Source organism: Symphalangus syndactylus, chromosome 12 (genome assembly GCF_028878055.3).
Source record: "Symphalangus syndactylus isolate Jambi chromosome 12, NHGRI_mSymSyn1-v2.1_pri, whole genome shotgun sequence".
Taxonomy (NCBI): Eukaryota; Metazoa; Chordata; class Mammalia; order Primates; family Hylobatidae; genus Symphalangus; species Symphalangus syndactylus.
In genome coordinates, this window is record NC_072441.2 from 53,828,812 (window position 1) to 53,841,897 (window position 13,086).

A 13,086-nucleotide genomic window follows, 5' to 3' on the forward strand; every position below is an offset into this window, starting at 1 on the left:
TCACTTCCTTGCCCCATTTCTTCACTTCCCAGATGGTTTCCTTGTACATCCCAAATAAATTACTTGCACTTAAATTCTTGTTTCAAAATCTGCTTCTTGGGGAAGCAGATTTAAATTAATTTAAATCTTAATTTAATTTAAATTAAATTAAGACACTGTATTTAGATTTAATCTAAAACTTAATAAAGCTCAAATGCACCATGCTACACAATAAATACTAACTTTCAGTTTATAATTAGCATATTTGCAATTAAAGGCCCCTTCTTAAATAATTTTGGGCAAATGCAACAAGGTCTTTAGAAAATGGAAAGACTCAGAAAGCTTCCTTTTGCAAGTAATTCCTAGGCTTCTTTTTCTACCTGTGATAAATAAGAAATATGTGTTTGATCTTTGTCCCCAGTTCCTGACATGGAACTTCTAAAACCCTTGGAATTTCGTGAATGATAGGGGCGATAGTGTTACTGTAGGTAGGCAGATAAAAGCAGGGCACGAGAGGCCTCCTTACCCACCGCCCAACCAGGAACATCAGGTGACCATCAGATGATGGTCATGCAGTTGATAACTTTCTCTCTAAATAATCATTGATTGTAGCCAGTGCCAGGGAAAGGCAGTCTCCCAATAGATAGGAAACACCTGAAACTAGTGATTAGCCGCTTCCAGGTAAGATCTCAGAAGCTGGGTGGGTGGGCTCAAGCATGCACTTTAAGAGGCAAAAAGGTGGAGTTTAAGCCCTCGACTGCTAAGGGAAAAATGCTTCAAATGAGCATGTGCACAGTGTCAGTAAACGCTCTGTGCATGTGGCCGCTCCCTACTGCTGGCAGGCCATTGTGCATGCGGACAGCCCACCCCAAGGGAAGAATCAGGGGAGAAGGACGCAACCCTCGGAAGCATGTCATCGTATAAGACCCCAAGCCAAACGTCAAACAGGGCATGGTGTTTGACTCTCTCACGTCGCCCACTTCGCCCTCTTCCAAATGTACTTTACTTTCTTTCATTCCTGCCTAAAACTTTTTAATAAACTTTCACTCCTACTCTAAAATTTGTCTTGGTCTCTCAGTCTGCCTTATGCCTCCTTGGTCAAATTCTTTCTTCTGAGAAGGCAAGAATTGAGACTGCTGTCTACCTGTATGAATTTGCCACCAGCAACATGCTTTGTTCCCGCAAGACTTAGCTATGCTCCCTAGTGGTAAAAATAGGAGCATCTTTTGTTCTTCATAATAAGCCTCTTCCAACCATACTAAGGTGACTTTTGGGGGACCCCTCAATAGCTTCAGGATAGGGGCTGGTTGCCAGAGCAACTAACCTTGTGAAACTTTCAGCCCCACCTCAGGACTTCTGGGGAGGAGAGAGAGAGGAGCTGGAGACAGAGTTCTATCACCGATGACCAGTGATTTATCAACCATGCCTACATAGTGGAACTGCCATAAAATCCCCTAAATGACAAAGTTTGAAGAGTTTCTGAGTTGGTGAACACATGAAGGTGCTGAGAGGGTGGTGTGCACACAGGGCATGGAAGCTTTGTGCCCCTTCCTCCATACCTTTCCCTATGCCTCTTCCATTTGGCTGTTCCTGATTTGAATTCTTTATAATAAATTGATAATTGTAAGTAAAATACTTTCCTGAGTTTGGTGGCCATTCTAGCAAATTACTGAATCTGAGGAAGGGGTTGTGGAAAACTCTAACTTATGGATGATAGGTAATGGTGATGAAAAGAGTAAAATTCTGGAAAATATTTGAAGAGATTTATTGTGAGCCAAATCTGAGGACCAGGACCCATGACACAGCCCCAGGGAGGTCCTGAGAACACGTGCCTGAGGTGGTCAGACTGTAGCTTGGTTTTATATGTTTTAGGGAGATGTAAAACATCAATCAATACATGTAAGATGTACATTGGTTTGGTCTGGAAACTCAGGGCAACTTGCAGGGAGAGGGATGTCCTAGGTCATAGGCAGATTCAAAGATTGCCTGATTGGCAATTGGTTGGAAAAGCTAAGTTATTATCAAAAGACTTGGAATCAGGATGGGCGCAGTGACTCATGCCTGTAATCCCAGCACTTTGGAAAGCCGAGGTGGGCGGATCACCTGAGATTGGGACGAGACCAGCCTGACCAACACGGAGAAACCCCATCTCTACTAAGAATACGAAATTAGCTGGGTGTGGTGGCACATGACTGTAATCCCAGCTACTGGGGAGACTGAGGCAGGAGAATCGCTTCAACCCGGGAGGCGGAGGTTGCGGTGAGCCAAGATCGCGCCATTGCACTCCAGCCTGGGCAACAAGGGTGACACTCCACCTCAAAAAAAAAAAAGGACCTGGAATCAATAGAAAGGAGTGAAGGAGTGTCTGGGTGAAGATAAGGGGTTGTGGAGAACGTTTTTGTCATGTAGAGGAAGCCTCCAGGTAGCAGGCTTCAGAGATTAGATTGTAAATGTTTTTTATCATACTTAAAAAAGGTGCCAGACTCTTAGTTAATTCTCTCCTGGATCAGGGAAAAGACCTGGAAAGGGAGAGAGGATTCTCTACAGAAAGTAGATTTTCCCCACAATAGACAGCTTTGCAGGGCCATTTCAAAATATGTCAAAGAAATATATCTGGGGGTAAAATACTTTGATTCAAGTTTAGCTATCTGTCATGTTGGTATCTTATTGCTACAAAGAGTCTATTTGGTCAGTGTTTAGGTCTCTGTTTCAATGTTAATACTCGTCAGCTGTACCTGAATTCTAAAGGGAGGAGGGTATAATGAGGCATGTTTGGACCCCTCCTTTTCCATCACAGCCTGATCTAGTTTTTCAGGTTAACTATGGAATGACTTTGGGTGAGAGGAGGGGTCCATTCAGTTTGTTGGGGGGCTTAGAATTTTACTTTTAGTAACCTGGGAACTTGCAGCTGGCATCTGAAGTGACACAGTCTTGTGGTACTGAACTTTTAACTTGTGAGATCTGATGCTAACTCCATGTAAACAGTGTCAGGTAACTCCAGGTAACTTCTCTGCTCATGCCAACTGGGTGTCCTACAATTAAGTTGAACTGTAGGAAACCCAATTGATGTGGGCAGAGAATTGGAGAATTGTTTGGTATGGAAAATTCCTACACATTTGATGTTGGAAATGTGAGTAGAAACAGTAGAGAACTACCAAAAACTAAATTATTTTTAAAAGTACATTTTTTTCCTGCATTTTGATGGCATTAGCACACTATGAACATTGCTGAATATGAGGATGAGAGCGAAAGTCTGATTTTATGCCAGGTATGTTAAATTTTGCATCTGTAATCTCTAATCAAATAAAGTCTAGGAAATTATTAATTACACAGTAATGCTTAGGGCTCATAAGTGATTTTCCTTTTAAAATACTTTATGAATGCTAACTATGCAACCTAGAATCTGTAAAGTAGATAGATTATTTCACGGTCAGAGTAGTTATTTAACTTCTCTTGAGAGACTGATTTCTCCCAATACAACACACTCAATTACTATTAAAATATGAAACTTCTTTATAAGTAGATAAGGATTACTGAATATTCCCTCTTTAATGTAGCTAAAGATATACTTCCCTTTTTCTACTCCTATAGAATCTAAAAATGTTACACTGTACTTCCAAAATTACTTGAGAGGCTGAGAATGGTGGCTCAAGCCTGTAATCCCAGCACTGTCCAGGTGGGAGAACTGCTTGAGCCCAGGAGTTTGAGACCAGTCTGGGCAAGACCAGCCAGGGCAACATAGCAAGACCCTGTCTCTACAAAAAATTAAAAACAAAATCAGCTGGGTGCAGTGGCATGTGCCTGTAGTTCCAGGTACGTGGGGGGCTGAGGTGGGAGGATCACTTGATCCCAGGAGGTGGAGGTTGCAATGAGCCGAGATTGCGCCACTGCACTCCAACCTGGGTGACAGAGCAAGACTCCATGTCAAGAAAATAAAAATAAAAATAAATAAAATAAATAAAAATTACTTGAGAGACAGCCCATTAAAGTTGCAGAGAATCTTGCACTGGGAGTTAGGTCTTGATATTTTATCACCTCTGTGTCTCAGTGTCTCAGTTTTGGTGTCTTTTGAGAAAAGAAAGCTTGTTTGGAGCTGCCGCTTATCGTTTTCTTTTAAGAATACCTCTTTCTTATCCTTGCGATAGTTTGCTGAGAATGATGGTTTCCAGCTTCATCCATGTCCCTACAAAGGACGTGAACTCATCATTTTTTATGGCTGCATAGTATTCCATGGTGTATATGTGCCACATTTTCTTAATCCAGTCTATCATTGTTGGACATTTGGCTTGGTTCCAAGTCTTTGCTATTGTGTATAGTGCCGCAATAAACATACGTGTGCATGTGTCAAACAAAACACTGCGTGTTCTCACTTATAGGTGGGAATTGAACAATGAGAACACATGGACACAGGAAGGGGAACATCACACACCAGGGCCTGTTATGGGGTGGGGGGAGGGGGGAGGGATAGCATTAGGAAGTATACCTAATGTTAAATGACAAGTTAACGGGAGCAGCACACCAACATGGCACATGTATACATATGTAACAAACCTGCACGTTGTGCACATGTACCCTAAAACTTAAAGTATAATAATAATAAAAAAAGAATATCTCTTTACCCACATCAAAAATACCTTTTTCTTTACCTACATCTTAAGATGTTGATATTCTCCATGGCTAATTCCAGTTTTCTTCATCTCTCATTTCATACTCTCTTCCTTGGAGAAAATTTTTATTTGGAAGAGATAGACATAATGTTTACTAGGTTCTGAATACTGACCTAAACACTTTACAAACAAACTGATTTCATTTTTATGGTGTTATGAGGTAGATACTCTTACTATCCTCATTTTATAGACTAGGAAAATGAGGCACAGAGAGGTTAGTCATTTGTCCAAGTTCTCATAAGCAGTAAGTGGAGGGATCAGGACTTGGACTCAGTCTGTCTCTAGAGGACATGCTCTTCATCACCTCACTACGCTTATCTTGTCTTTTCCACAATGTAGATTGCGCCTAATCTTTAGAGAATCTGAAACCTGTCAGTCAAGCCCATCTGCCTCTCCTCAGCATGGAATCTATATATTAAAGTGCTTAACATGTATTTCCATCTCATTGTCCAGCAGATACTTCAAATTCTAGATAGCACAACTGAGTTCATTTTTCCTCCCATGAATAGCCTGTACTTCCGTTTTAGATAACTTCTGGGAGTTATCTTTGGCTCTTTATTTCCCCCCCCAACTTCTACCTGCATCTGTTTTGCCTATCCTGTCAATTGTATTTTCTACAGCTGTCTTGAATTTGGCCTTCTATGCCTATTGCCATCTACCCTTATCATTTTTTTCCCGAATGACCAAGTAGCAGGGGTTCCAGTTTGTGCATAAACCACGCCCACCATTGTGATTCATACATAGTTGGTTACATCTGATGAACTGGTAAAGAAGGCCCTCTGTTTTAGTCTATTTTGTGTTGCAATAGTAGAATACTTGGCACTGGGTAATTTATAAAGAACAGAGATTTATTTCTTACAGTCCTGAAGGCTGGGAAGTCCAAGGGCAAGGGCCTTCTTGCTGCATCATCCCATGGTGAAAAGTAGAAGGAGAAAGAGAGCATGAAAGAGAGAGACAGGGAAGAACTAAGTCATCTTTCATCAAGAACTGTAGTAGTCTGTCCTCACACTGCTATAAAGACTGGATAATTTATGAAGAAATGAGGTTTAATTGACTCACAGTTCCACAGGCTTAACAGGAATAATGACTGGGAGGCCTCAGGAAATTTACAATCATGGTGGAAAGGAAGAGGAAGCAAGTACGTTCTTCACATGACAGCATGTGTGTCTGGGTTCACAAGGCCCCAGCATTCAGAGTTGGGGATGTGTAAGGCAAGGCAGGAGAGGCAGCTAGACTTGGCAATGACTTCATATCACAGACCAACCATAGGCAGTGGACACCTAGATAACTCTTCCCAGGATAACTTCTTGAAATTATGAAGGGAAGAACTGACTAAAATAAATAACCCCTCCCCACTGATCTTTAAAGGACCTAACAGTGGAAGAATTCCAACTGGACCACAGTTCTTGAGACCTACCTGCAGATCAAAACACAAATGAAAGTTTTGCAGCTCTTTGCTATTGCAGAGGTCCAGGGGAGGGGATGATGTTTGCCAAGGAGACAAAATTGGAAGAATTCAGGATACAATATGAAGGCAGAGAGGCAAGTCATGTGGATTGACTGGGTGTGGCGGTTAGATTAAAGGTGACTTTTTTTTTTTTTTTTTTTTTGAGACGGAGTCTCACTCTGTCGCCCAGGCTGGAGTGTACTGGTGTGATGTCAGCTCACTGCAACCTCTGCCTCCTAGATTCAAACGATTCTTCTGCCTTAGCCTCCAAGTATCTGGGATTACAAGCACGTACCACCATGCCTGGCTAATTTTTGTACTTTTAATAGAGACAGGGTTTCGCCATGTTGGCCAGGCTGGTCTCGAACTCCTGACCTCCAGCGATCCACCCAGTTCAGCCTCCCAAAGTGCTGGTATTATAGGCGTGAGCCACTGTGCCCAGCCAAAGGTGACTTTTAACTTGGAGTTGGCTTAAGCAATTGGATGAATGATGGTAGTATGCACTGACCTGGTGAAGTCTGGAGGACGAAGAGGTTTAGGGACAGAAATCAAAGTTCTGACCAGGAACAGTTAAAGTGATAGGAAAGAGTTAGCTTGGAAAATCAGCGGTCTTCTTGTCAAATTTTATGTGTGTGTGTGTCTTCCTGCCAGCAAGCAGGTAATATTTGTTAATGATGCTCCATGAACTAAAGTCACTTTCAGAGAAATGCTTTAAATGGCAGTGATGAGCTAAAGTCCATCAGGAAAACCTGACTAAGCAAACTGTCCCAGAGCACCAGGAAAGGCACCATGATACATAGACAGATAGAACATGTTAGATAAGAATTATATCTCCACACTGGTGAATGGTTTTTCACTTAAGAGGAGGTGAGCAAGGCTGGGATTGGCTGCCCCTCTGGGGACCCAGGGCACATGTCATGTAGTGCTGGTCTGATTTTTTTCTTTTTATTCCATAAACCTTAGGGACAATTGACTTGCCCTCTACAATGTAAAATAATCAAATCATTCACATTAATTTATTATTTCTAAAAGTTTTTAAAGAAGGTTTTTAGAAATCAACTTCTTACATATGCCAAATTACTTTTGTTAGTTAATAAGAATATATTTTTAAAGTGTAATTCTTTTTCTTTTTTTTTTCTTTTGAGACGGAGTTTCACTCTTGTTGCCCAGGCTGGAGTGCAACGGCGCAGTCTTGGCTCACTGCAACCTCTGCCTCCTGGGTTCAAGTGATTCTCTTGCCTCCACCTCCCTAGTAGCTGGGATTACAGGTGCCTCTCACCGCGCCCGGCTAATTTTTGTATTTTTAGTAGGGACAGTGTTTCACCATTTTGGCCAGGCTGGTCTCCAACTCCTGACATCAGGTGATCCACCTGCCTCGGCCTCCCAAAGTGCTGGGATTACAGGCATGAGCCACCATGCCCTGCCTAAAGTGTAATTCTTCTATATTCTATTTTTTACATTTGCTTAGGGTCCTTTTACTCAAAATAGTTACATTTTAGAAGTTATCTATATTATCTTATCTACATTTATCACCAACACAGGCAAATTAAATTTCAGGAATCTAAGACAATTCTTCCCATTAAGTACTTAATCATGTTCTGCAAAAACCAGGCAAGTTGTATTTTGTCTTTTTAATGGTGAGAGGTAAAAAGAAAGAATGAAACACGCTATTGTGGGTGTTTGTCTACATTCCCATTATAATTCTGATTTTGGGTGGATTCATGGAGTAAAGTCCAATCTATTTACAATTAGTTAAACAATTTTGCAGACTCTTTCTGTCCATTTTTAAAATCCCAGCCTGGGGATTTTAGGCTTTTCCTCATTAATATACAGTTGACCCTTGAGCAACATTGATTTGAACTGCACAGGTTCACTTGTACATGGATTATTTTCAGTAAATATAGGAAAATCTTTGGAGATTCGTGATAATTTGGAAAAATCTTGGTTTTTCTCTCGCCTACTTTATTGTAAGAATACAACATATATATAAAACATATAGCATAGAAAATCTATGTTAATCACCTGTTTATGTTATGGACAAGGCTTCTGGTAAACAGTAGGCGTTAACTTTTAGTTGTATGTGGATATGCAACTGTGCTCCCAACCCCTGTGTTGTTTAAGGGTCAACTGTATTTCATTTTGGTGCCCCATTGCCCTCTGGATAAAGTCCAAATTTTTGGACTAACTTACCAAGATCCTTCTTCCTCTTCTCTTTTATACTCTGGGCTGGAGCCAAACGGAGCTGCTTCAAATCCTCAACTGGCCTTTCTCTCTACTGTTTCCTGGCCTATGTATAGACTGTTCCCCCCTCCTGGGGTTCTCTTGTGTGTCTTCCTCCTTCCACGTACCCTCCCGCCTTGCTCTCTCTACTATTTGGCTACCACCCCCTAGCTAACTCCTATTCAACCTTCAAGTCTATACAAGGATTCTGCAGGGAACCCTTTCCTCATGCCTCAGGTCCGATGCAGCCCACACAGGCCTCTGCTCTGTGCTTACTTCAGCCTAGCATGTATCTTGCTTATGGAACCTGATTGCTCATCTATAACCCTTTCTAGAATGTAACTTCCTTAAGAATAGAAGTCTGCCTTATTCTCAGTTGCAATCCTAGCACCTAGCACAGAGCGAGGCAAATAGTAGATAGTAAATTTTTACTGAATGAATGAATACACAAATATAAAGAAAATGTATATTTGATGTTATGGAAATAAAACATAGGTATGAAGAGAAATATTTTACCTAAAATATATATATTTTAGGGTAAGTAGACATTATTTTTGTGTTATGTGTTACATTATTCATATCACTGTTATCCTACATTAACAAATACAGGTACACTATTTTAGATATCATTTGAAGAAAATAGACTCCATGTAGGAAGGCTTGGTATGTGGAAGATATGAAGTGTGATTTTTGTTCTCCCATGGGAATCAATACAATTATTGATGTTAATAACAACAAGAACAAACATTAATAATATGTTCAATGTATATATAGTATTTTTGGTTGGAAAAATGGAAACCAAAGATCTCCTGTTTATTGAAATTATAATTTTCTTCTAGAGTTTCTACACAGGACTAGGCATCAGAAAACATACGTTCCAAAAGTGTGTCAAGGGTCGCCATGGAAACCACAGGGCACAACATTTGTGTCCCAGGCTTCTGGAACACTAAGGACCGAAAGAACGTGAGTGAGAGCAGGGGAATTTAGGAATCCCTTGAGGATGCCTGAATGGGGTTGTTGGCCCTGATCACACTCTAGAGACAGACATATGGTCACAGGCAATCAGAAATGAAAAAGGACATTAACTTGTACCCTGTGGAATTGTCTTCCGTTGATAAAAAGGACTTCTCTGTGAGTGTATATTTTAATTATGCTGTTAGCTAGGAGTCAATTAAATTACAATACCTAGATCCAAATAGTTGTATTCATTTGAGACTTGTGAAAATTAGATTTTGGAAACAAGTTATATTTCTTAATCTATGCTTAATATTAATAAATATTTGTATTTATTAATATAAATGCTAGGCTGTATATGTACAGCATCATATTTGTACACAGTGTCTAGCATCACGGCATGACACTCTCATTTAATTTTACTGTTATTCTTGTGAATTAGAAATTATTATAATTTCTATTTAATATCAGAGGAAACTGAGTCCAAAATAATGCATACAGTTGGTGGGAGAGAGATGCCTGAAAACGAGGCTTCTGATTACAAATCCAGCATTTTTTCCACTACTCCAGGCTACAAAGGAACTGATTTATGAATCCAGATGATTCACGAGTTCATCTCCTTACATTTTAATTACTCATTTATCCATTCTCCAAATACATACTGAGCATGTATTTTGTGTGTTTCCTCATTTATAAAATGGAAATAATAATATACCTACCTGATAGGCAACCAATGTAAGAACTGAGATATAAACTGCTGTGCTTGGTTTCAAACGAAACTGAACTATTAACTACTATTATTTTCCTGCTAGAAATATGTATAGTAGAAACATTATTAAATGTGCACATGGAAGTGAACATTCAAAACTTTAGATTACGGCTGGGCATGGTGGCTCACGCCTGTAATCCCAGCACTTTGGGAGGCTGAGGCAGGCAGATCACGAGGTCAGGAGTTTGAGACCAGCCTGGCCAACATAGTGAAACCCTGTCTCTACTAAAAATACAAAAATTCACCGGGTGTGGGGGTGGGCACCTGCAATCCCAGCTACTCAGGAGGTTGAGGCAGGAGAATTGCTTGAGCCTAGGAGGCAGTTTGCAGTGATCTGAGATTGCACCACTGTACTCCAGCCTGGGTGACAGAGCAAGACTCCATCTCAAAAACAAAACAAAACAAAAAACCTTTAGATTACAATGTGTAGCTCACTAATATTTCTCAGCATGGCTATGGTGGTGATGGTTGGAGAAGAGTGGTGTGGGGAATATTATCTATTTTTGGAGTAAAAATGTTCACTTATTTTTTCTGTAAAAAGAGTATGAATGGTGTGGGTGTGGTGGCTCCCACCCGCAATCCCAGCACTTTGGGAGGTTGAGGCAGGAGAAATTGGCTCTAGCCCAGGACTTCAAGACCAGCCTGGGCATCATAGTGGGACCCTGTCTCTACAAAAAAATTGAAACAATTAGCCAAGTGCAGTGGCTCATGTCTGTAGTTCCTGCTACTCTGGAGCCTGAGATTGGGGAATCACTCAAGCTCAGGAGGTTGAGGTTGCAGTGACCTGTGATAGTGTCACTGCACTCCAGCCTGGGTGACACAGAGACACTCTGCCTCGAAAAAAAAAAAGTAGTAATGACAAATAAATACAGATGGATAAATTCTGTAAAATTTAAAAAATGTATTGAGTTGTTAACTTGTTTGATAAGTATAGCAAACTGGACAATAAATTGACTACTCTGAAGTATATTGACCTCATGGAACTTTCTTTTACCTTCTAAAACTGCACCATTCTTTATTGACTGCATTAGTCAAGAAAGAGATGAATTGACTTGTTTTATTTAATGTTCACTATACCAGTATTTCTTGAACTGTATTTTGTAGAATGCTGGTATACCATTCCATTAATAAATCATAGGGTTGGAAACAATTCAAATTTTTATAGAAGCCACACAAGAACAATAGCAATGGCAGATAATGCAACATCTTGTATTGTTTCATTCGGAGATTATTTCAATATTTCCTCTAAATATCTTGAAGAAAATAGTAGTAGATATTATGCATACATTATTATTGACACTTTATGGCTAACATGTAATAATCTATAAGTTAAACAATGTAATTTAAGCTCACTAGGGAAAAATTAGGAAAAGGTTGTTGATATTACAGCAAATAATGAATACTGGTCTTATTTCCACCAGCTACGTGAGTTTGGGAAATCAGTTACCTACTGTGGACCTCCTTCTCTTTTTTTCTCTTTTATTTTGCCATATAACCTTTTATAAAGGAACTATTTTGTAGAAGCCTTGAGTGCTCATCCACTGCCTTCCACTCCCACCCCCATATTGGGCCTGTGCTAAATCCCTTGAATTTGATGGAGTCTGTTTGAAAACTGGAACTAGCTGATCTCCCAGGTCCCTTCTGGTTTTTACTTTGATTCTGGTTTGGAATTCTTAAACAGGCATTGGTAATTTGTCTGATACAGAATGTGGCTGGGTTAGGCTAAGGTCTTATCATTTGTGGGCAGGCTTCTGGAACAGAACCGTTTATGAGTCACGCTATCTATTTTTGGTATTCTGGTTCTACTGTAATAACTTTTTAATTACATGTATTTTACTAAAAGCTGTTTTAAATTATTTTTGGGATCAAAAATTGTCAAAATATGTATATGAATAAATAATTCAAATTACCTTGAATTTCAAATTACTCAGCAGCACAGGTTTTTACTACATGTTTCATACTTAATCTGAAAATTAATTTCCAGAAAGAGTTCAAAGTATGTATTCTATATTTTCTTTACGTTCTTTGGTAACTTTGTATCACTACTGAACAAACAACTAAAAGAGTATGTTCTAATGATACATTCTAATAAGAAATGATGATAATTTTAAAAGAATACAATATGTAAACCACACAGCTGTCAGGCCTTTGACAATCTTGAGCTCATTTTTCCTTGCCCTCTTCCAGCAAGAAAGAATATTTTCCGCCAGGTGCAGTGGCTCATGCCTGTAATCCCAGCACTTTGGGAGGGCGAGGTGGGCGGATCACAAGGTCAAGAGATCGAGACCATCCTGGCCAACATGGCAAAACCCCGTCTCTATTAAAAATACAAAAATTAGTTGGGCATGGTGGTGCATGCCTGTAGTCCCAGCTACTCGGGAGGCTGAGGCAGGCAAATCGCTTGAACCTGGGAGGCAGAGGTTGCAGTGAGCCGAGATTGTGCCACTGCACTCCAGCCTGGGCAACAGAGCGAGACTCTGTCTCAAAAAAAAAAAAAAAAAGAATATTTTCCTTTTCTTTTTCTTGAAGCTAAACGATAAAATTTAATTGTTTTATGTTTTTCATTTCTTTTGCTCACATCTGAATCTTCCATCCATTCTTTTTTCTTTTTTTCAGAACTGGTTACACCAGTTTAAATGATAAAATTTAATTGTTTTATGTTTTTCATTTCTTTTGCTCTCATCTGAATCTTCCATCCATTCTTTTTTCTTTTTTCAGAACTGGCCACACCAGTTTATCACTAGTCTGCATTCAGTTCTGGGACCCACTTGATAAGCAATTGGACAAATGGGCAGAGACTGGACTGGAAAGTGAGGGGCTTGAAGCCATGTAATATAAGACAATGTTGAAGAAAATGGAGATATTTATCTGGGGAAGACTAAGGAGAAAAGGAAGGTGTTCAAAGAAACTCCCTTTGCATTTTTGAAGAGCTGTCATGAGTAAGGGTGATCATAGGTCCTGCAGTCTCCAGTCAGAATTAAAACTAGTGGCTTTTGACGTAATTTAGAGCTGCCTCCAGCAGTGAGTTTTCTAGAACTGCAGGTGCACAA

General features: G+C 39.9%; 1 protein-coding gene across 1 annotated transcript in view; it reads left to right on the forward strand.

The window, feature by feature from the left end:
* Positions 1 to 9,299: 9,299 nt before the first annotated feature.
* The window catches only part of CDC14A (cell division cycle 14A), a 179,649-nt gene continuing 175,862 nt past the window's right edge, over positions 9,300 to 13,086 (forward strand). Inside the window, exon 1 of the mRNA XM_063625594.1 lies at positions 9,300 to 9,444. The gene's annotated coding sequence lies outside the window, so the exon portion shown is untranslated. The remainder of the gene's footprint in view (positions 9,445 to 13,086) is intronic.